Source organism: Lethenteron reissneri, chromosome 12, assembly GCF_015708825.2.
Source record: "Lethenteron reissneri isolate LAM-NWPU_2019-01 chromosome 12, ASM1570882v1, whole genome shotgun sequence".
NCBI classification, from domain to species: Eukaryota; Metazoa; Chordata; class Hyperoartia; order Petromyzontiformes; family Petromyzontidae; genus Lethenteron; species Lethenteron reissneri.
This window is the reverse complement of record NC_083790.1, coordinates 1862088-1869674: the sequence shown is the minus strand read 5'-3', so window position 1 is coordinate 1869674 and position 7587 is coordinate 1862088. Positions and strand designations below refer to the sequence as shown.

Sequence of the window (7587 nt, the reverse complement as noted above, 5' to 3'; positions counted from 1 at the left end):
ATAATATTACTATTTCTGTCCCGTGTTTTATCATCTCCGGCGCCGTGGTCGTTTGCTGCTCACAGGGGCCAAACCGGCGCAGAAGGCTTGTGCCATTTAAAACTTAAGTTATGGACGAGGCACTTCACATTGATCTCGATGGGAGTTACGCACCCGCTGTAATACATATTGTAAATTACCCCCAAGTCATTTCCAGGCCATAAAAAGTATTTTTCCTGTAGCCACTCAGCCCCCCTGTATCGCCCCCCCCCGCTTCCCCCCCCCCACCACTCCCCCACCTCCCCGCCCATCGCCACTCCTGTAAAGTGAGATATGTATTCCAATATGCGACCGTAATTAATTTAGTTACTGGCCAGAAGAGAGAAAAAAGGCAAAGAATTTCATTTGGTCCGCGTGAGTTATGGGTCGGAACAGAGCCGCGCGTGAGGCCTGTGCGTGTGTGCGTGTGTATGTGTGTATGTATGTGTGCCGGGGGGATAGCACTTGCCCTGGCAGCCTGTTCAATGGCTATGTGGGGCATCTTTGTCTTTGTGGACATTATTGTGCTTTTGGGCAGCGGTATTGTAGTGGTTAGCGGAAATGCGCTATGAACCTGGCCACCCGAGTTCGATTCACGCTCACGACCAATAAACAGTGGCGAATATCTGAACCGGTTCTGGGCCTCCGATAGGTTGACTTATCACCACCACTTCTACCGTCACCACCATCACCCATCAGAGTGCAGACCTTCATGTTCAACAATAGCCCACGGAAGCGGATGTCAGAGAACCACATCAGAGATAATGTTACCTGACTTCTAATCCACGAACTAGGGGACAACGCTTTCTCGAAATAATGTTCATCGCATGACGGTCAAATCAAATTTATTTTTTTATTCTCACAGCTGAAATGTTGCCAAATTTAGGTGCAGAACCAAATTTCATATGATGGGGGTGGTTATCCAGCCAGCTAGTCATTGGTGACATGGCGGAGACCATCAAGCCGCTATGCATCTTGAGGGTCCCGTGAACTCACGGTGGGCTGAAACCTGGATTCGAACTCGGGTTCTCAGCACGCGCCAGCTCAGCGCTCCAACTCTGCGGCGATGCCGAGTTCGGGCTGTTGCTGTCGCGCCAACAATTTTGCATCGCATTAAACACCTGCTGGGTTAAGATTTCAAATCAGTCGTGGGATGCAAACGACTGTGGCACGAATGTGACTCAGGTCCTGTGGGACCAGCCGAGTACACATTTCCCTGGCAGTCAATCACAAAAAAATAATAAATATATTTTTTACTCCAATTCAAATGTTAATAACGCAGCGCATATTTTACAAACAAAGTGATGTACGCACGGATAGACGGAATGGGATTGCGGGGATGCGTGTGTTTATCTATATGTATAGTGCGTATCGCCCGCTGTGACATGTGGTTCGACAAACACGGTGGGACATTGACAGCAAACATTGGAACAGAAAAGCTGAAAAGTGCGTAAAAGAAGCGCGGAGCGAGGGTGCAGGCACGGAGCAGTGCAGCGAGAGACTTGAAAGAGAGAGAGAGAGGCCGTCGGGTAGAAGACGTCCAGAGGCTGGTGGGAAGAGCGAGCGAGCTTGGCAAATGACGCCTCGTTGGAGAGACGAACGAGGCGTAGCTGTTGACGTTCAGCACCGTGGAGACGGAGCGATACGATCAGTGCGGGGAGCGGCGTGAATTGCCATCCGTCTACGGAATCTTCTCTTTTAATCTAAATTCCTTTTCAAATTGTATTATCGACCTCTTGATTGCAACGGGACAAAGAAATTATTCGCGAGTCTCGCAGTGAGCAGCGAGAACCCGGATTGGAACCCAGGCGCTCTCTCACCGGTAATCAAATCTGTGAATGACATCACACCAGAGCAATTGTGCGGGCCGGAAGACATAAAAAAATAATAACAACAACCCTCATAGGTTTAACACAAGAGACACGGACACGTCGTGTACAAAAATCACTCGGCCTTTTGCAGAGTATGCGACAACAACAAAAAACATTGGCAGTTCCCGAAGAATTGCGTTGTGGTCATCTTTTCTTATAGGTGGTCACCATCACACTAGATATTCTTGGGTCTTTCGGTAAAGTCACGTAGATAGGTTAAAAGAAAATAAAAAATATGAAAAAAACGACAACGTTTCGATCGCAACACAAGCGGTCGTCTTCAGGAAAAGGGGGGTGAGCTGCCAAGGCAAACTGTTTGTAAAGGAGTTTGAAATCGGCGTAGCCCAAATGTCAGCAGCCAATGACAATGCGAGTGGTGGGCAATCAAAGGGCTGCCAGGTGAAAATTAGCATGTTAATAGGAAATTAGCATGTTAATGGGGGGGTTAGCATGTTAATGGGGGGTTAGCATATTAATGGGGGGTTAGCATGTTAATGGGGGTTAGCATGTTAATGGGGGGTTAGCATGTTAATGGGGTTAGCATGTTAATGGGGGTTAGCATGTTAATGGGGGGTTAGCATGTTAATGTGGAGTTAGCATGTTAATGGAGGGTTAGCATGTTAATGGGTGGTTACCATGTTAATGGGGGGTTAGCATGTTAATGGGGGTTAGCATGTTAATGGGGGGTTAGCATGTTAATGGGGTTAGCATGTTAATGGGGGGTTAGCATGTTAATGGGGGGTTAGCATGTTAATGTGGAGTTAGCATGTTAATGGAGGGTTAGCATGTTAATGGGGGGTTACCATGTTAATGGGGGGTTAGCATGTTAATGGGGGGTTACCATGTTAATGGGGGGTTAGCATGTTAATGGGGGTTAGCATGTTAATGGGGGTTAGCATGTTAATGTGGAGTTAGCATGTTAATGGAGGGTTAGCATGTTAATGGGGGGTTACCATGTTAATGGGGGGTTAGCATGTTAATGGGGGTTAGCATGTTAATGGGGGGTTAGCATGTTAATGGGGTTAGCATGTTAATGGGGGGTTAGCATGTTAATGTGGAGTTAGCATGTTAATGGAGGGTTAGCATGTTAATGGGGGGTTAGCATGTTAATGGGGGGTTAGCATGTTAATGGGGGGTTAGCATGTTAATGGGGGGTTAGCATGTTAATGAGGGTTAGCATGTTAATGGGGGTTTAGCATGTTAATGGGGGGTTAGCATGTTAATGGGGGGTTAGCATGTTAATGGGGGTTAGCATGTTAATGGGGGGTTAGCATGTTAATGGGGGGTTAGCATGTTAATGGGGGGTTACCATGTTAATGGGGGGTTACCATGTTAATGGTGGGTTAGCATGTTAATGGGGGGTTAGCATATTAATGGGGGGTTAGCATGTTAATGTGGGGTTAGCATGTTAATGGGGGGTTACCATGTTAATGGGGGGTTAGCATGTTAATGGGGGGTTATCATGTTAATGGGGGGTTAGCATGTTAATGAGGGTTAGCATGTTAATGGGGGTTTAGCATGTTAATGGGGGGTTAGCATGTTAATGGGGGGTTAGCATGTTAATGGGGGTTAGCATGTTAATGGGGGTTAGCATGTTAATGGGGGTTAGCATGTTAATGGGGGGTTAGCATGTTAATGGGGGGTTAGCATGTTAATGGGGGTTACCATGTTAATGGGGGGTTAGCATGTTAATGGTGGGTTAGCATGTTAATGGGGGGTTAGCATATTAATGGGGGGTTAGCATGTTAATGTGGGGTTAGCATGTTAATGGTGGGTTAGCATGTTAATGGGGGGTTAGCATGTTAATGGGGGGTTAGCATGTTAATGGAAGGTCGCAGAGCCGCAACGCACGAAGTGGCTGTGTGAGCGTGAACCCTGTGGAAGTGCAAGTTTGAAATGGACGCAAAGCACAACTCACATCCGAAGGTTGTAGGATGGGAACATCACAGCCAGTTATGACTTCAGACTGGTTGATAATATCCTTCCAATGACTGCTCAGTTTGTACCCATCTTCTCGGTTCAAATTGTGTCTGCGTCTATATATGTGTGTGGCTTCATGAACGAATCTTTGTTGATAGCCAGTGGGCTTGCAAAGTACCTTCGTCTTAAAGAAATCAATTTCAATAGATTTGAGACAATGTCACCAATCTACAGGCAGCAGTGACGGAGAGACAGGCAACTGCGGACAGGTTTGATCTTTAACTAGGAATCATCAACACGGCGTAGTCACCTGATACTCGCTGCTGCCGAGTCTGCATCTGAGAATCACAGATACATGGTGGAGTTCCCACCATGTATCTGCGGGGGACCGCATTTGCTTGGCTGACACCAGCACTGATCACATCTGTAAACATCCGTAACGTCTCTCAGCGCTGCTGTGGACCTCTGAGTCATTCGGCCACCTCCGTCTTTGAGTCCCGTGACAAGCGGTCAAGGAGGTCTTGACGCGAGCGGCCAAGCAAGGCGAATGAACGAGACGCCTCAGCTGATGAAACACGAAACGCGAGATCGATTTAGTTTTTTTGTTAAAGCTGATTTAATGGCAATTAGCCGGGCGTGACGACGACACACGCCTGTGATCCAGCGTTTCCGAGACAAGGAAGGGTTGGTGGCTCACGTAGAGATCTGAGTATTGATCCTCCTCTTGGTAAATGTGCATTGGGGCGCCACGGTGGCGAGATGTTAATTACCTCGCCTGGTATGCAGGAGGTCGTGGGTTCGATTCCGACCCTGACACCTGCGTATTTGGATTTTGCGTGTCTCTCTTTTTCCAGAAACACGCGTTCGGAGTTATTTGGCTGTTTTCCTTTTCCACACGATAAGCCACTCCGTTGAGCTATCATTTGTGGCCAGGTGGCTTCTGAAAAAGTGGGGCCTTACCTGGTCAAATAAAACGAAATATATTAAATAGTTTAAGCAACAGGGACATTCCGCCTCCACCTGCCCCCCCTCCCCGCCTCGTGCGTTCCCACGGCACCCGTGCGTCTCGCCATCACCGTCTTTACCGGATTCTAAGGGCGCGTGTTTTCCTTCCGCTGCATTTCCAAAGCAAAACCTTTGGAGGTGCGCCCGGTACGCATGGTAGTCGCGTGTCAGTGAACGTGTGACCAAATTTGCGTAACTTTATTGACGCACGTGCACGTGCGCGTGTGCTTTGGGTGATCAGATTTGTATAACTTTATTAGGTGTGCGTCTTATCATCCGAGACGCGTGCTTGTGCCTCTGCTCTGGGTGTGTGACATCAGCTTTGTAGAACTTTACTCACACCAAGTCACACGTTGCGTGGGTGCGACGCGGGGGGGGGGGGGGGGGTGCGTCTTACTTTCCGGAGCGCGTTATTAATCCAGAAACTGCGGTGGTCGCTTCAAAACCCGGGGCGGCGGGCGGGCTGGTGTGCGGTTGATGTGAATCGATCCGCGGGATGGGATGGAGGTGTATTGATCATCCGTCAAAGCGCGCCGCTATGATCGCCTCGCTCGATAGTTGCCCCCCCCCCCCAACCCATCCTCCCACTCTCCTCCCCCTCCCTCCTCCTCCTCTTATCTCGCCCGTCCTCATGTCGCGTGTCTTCGCCAACGGAAGAGACAACTTCGCAGACGCGTCCCAGCCCGCAGGGTCCCCCACGTGTGTCCTCGCTTCGCCGCCTCGGATTGAAGTCACTCCTGCCGTGCGCATTGATTCGGCATCAACAGCAGCAGCAGCAGTAGCGACGGCAGTGGCAGCAGCGGTAGTATAATCAGTAGTAGGAGTAGAAGCAGCAGTAGTATCAACCTGCAGTTGCAGGAGCCGTAGTAGCAACAGGAACATTAGTAGTTGTAGCAGCAACAGCAGTGGCAACAGCAGCAGTAGCAACAGTAGTAGCAGCAGCAACAGCAGTAGTGGTAGCAGTAGAAACAAAAGCATCAGTTTCAGCAGCAGGAGAAGCAGCAGTTGTAGCAGCAGGCGCATGTTGTGTTTATGAGGATGCATAAACAACACAACTCCATACGAGACGGACAAAACACGAAACAATAGAAACGAGACGGACAAAACACGAAACAATAGAAACGAGACGAACAAAACAAGAAACAATAGAAACGAGACGGACAACTCAAGAAACAATAGAAACGAGACGAACAAAACAAGAAACAATAGAAACGAGACGGACAAAACACGAAACAATAGAAACGAGACGAACAAAACAAGAAACAATAGAAACGAGACGAACAAAACAAGAAACAATAGAAACGAGACGAACAAAACAAGAAACAATAGAAACGAGACGAACAAAACAAGAAACAATAGAAACGAGACGGACGATTAAAGCAACAATAGAAACGAGACGAGTAACGCGGAGCTCACATTTTAGTTTTCGTGACAGTTATTCCAACAATCGCCACCGCGGTAACATTTCGCTCCACGCCTGCCGCGTGCTGTCTGTTGAACCTCGCTGCTCAACGAGGTAACGTGCAAACCGCCTGCCGCGTGCTGTCTGTTGAACCTCGCTGCTCAGCAGCAACGAGGTAACGTGCAAACCGCCTGCCAAAGGCGTCGGTCATATTGCTGAGTGAGACCAGGCAGGAGGTGGTGGAGTGGTGTTACGCTAATTAATCAGCCTTGGTGGGTATAAGGGCGACTCGCCACACCACCCATTCGGGCCTTTTGACAGGTGCACTCAGACAACAATAACCGCAATTCGCCTCTAAGTGGCGGTGACGTCCCCACGACGCTTGTGCCAGGCCATGTGCACCTTGAGGCCACGTGAAGTGTCGAACGTCCACTGGCAGGAGGTTACGGGGCAGACCCAGATGCCACGGGTCGACTGACTGAGACGACTGGCTGATGCACCACCTGTTACATGGCCCAGCCAACACAGCCTTGCCTGCCGGAGGAGCTCACCGATGATATTTTGTTAGATCTTTGCACCCAGACACACACACACACCCGTACACGCACTAAGACAAAGATCCCCGTACAGCCTTACACAGGCTGTTGGGGCAAGTGCTTGTGAGAGCACTTACGAAGGCCGGCACGGCACACGCGCGGGTGGGTGGGTTGCCAGCGCCACGCCCGACCGCCGTTGACTCCCGAGTAGCGATGTTTACGCATCGCACCAGGTACCCATTGAAGGCTGAGTCAACCTAGGGGAGACTCAGGATAATCGTCACTGGTGTTGGTCGTGAGCGGGAATCGAACTCGGGAAAGGCGGGTTCGTAGCGCACTGCGATATACACTACACTACCGCTTCGCACACACACGCACGCGAACACACAAATACGAAGATCCCTGATGTGATCTTTAACAGACTGCCGCACCTATGAAAGCCGGCACGGCACACTGTGGGGTAGGTGGCCAGCATCGGGCTCGGCCGCCTTTGTCTCCCCAATGCTTATCTTTACACGCACATAACACAACGCCATTCACGGTGACGTCACCACGGCGCCTGTGCCAGGTTAGGTGCACGTTGAGGCCACGTTAACACACACACATATCCACAGAGACACACACGCACGCGCGCGCGCCCCAGGGAGTATCGTCTGTGTGGACGAATGCGGAGAGGCGAACACTCTTTGGGCAATGACTCCCATGACGGGTTAAAGATTTCTGCTCAGCGCACCTGCGCGCAGAGAGAGACCCACAGCGGAGATGGAGGGGATAAAGTGAGGATGTATCCACAAACACACGCACACATATACTCTCTTACACTTACGCATGAAAT

At 49.8% G+C, this 7587-nt stretch overlaps 1 long non-coding RNA gene across 1 annotated transcript; it reads right to left on the bottom strand.

Moving 5' to 3' along the window:
* Positions 1 to 323: 323 nt before the first annotated feature.
* On the bottom strand, positions 324 to 6336 carry LOC133341641 (uncharacterized). Its single transcript, XR_009755051.1, has 3 exons — positions 6231 to 6336; positions 5212 to 5551; positions 324 to 1850 (listed from the first exon to the last, which is right to left on the bottom strand). It is a non-coding gene; the product is annotated as an uncharacterized LOC133341641 (long non-coding RNA).
* Between the last annotated feature and the right edge of the window lie 1251 nt (positions 6337 to 7587).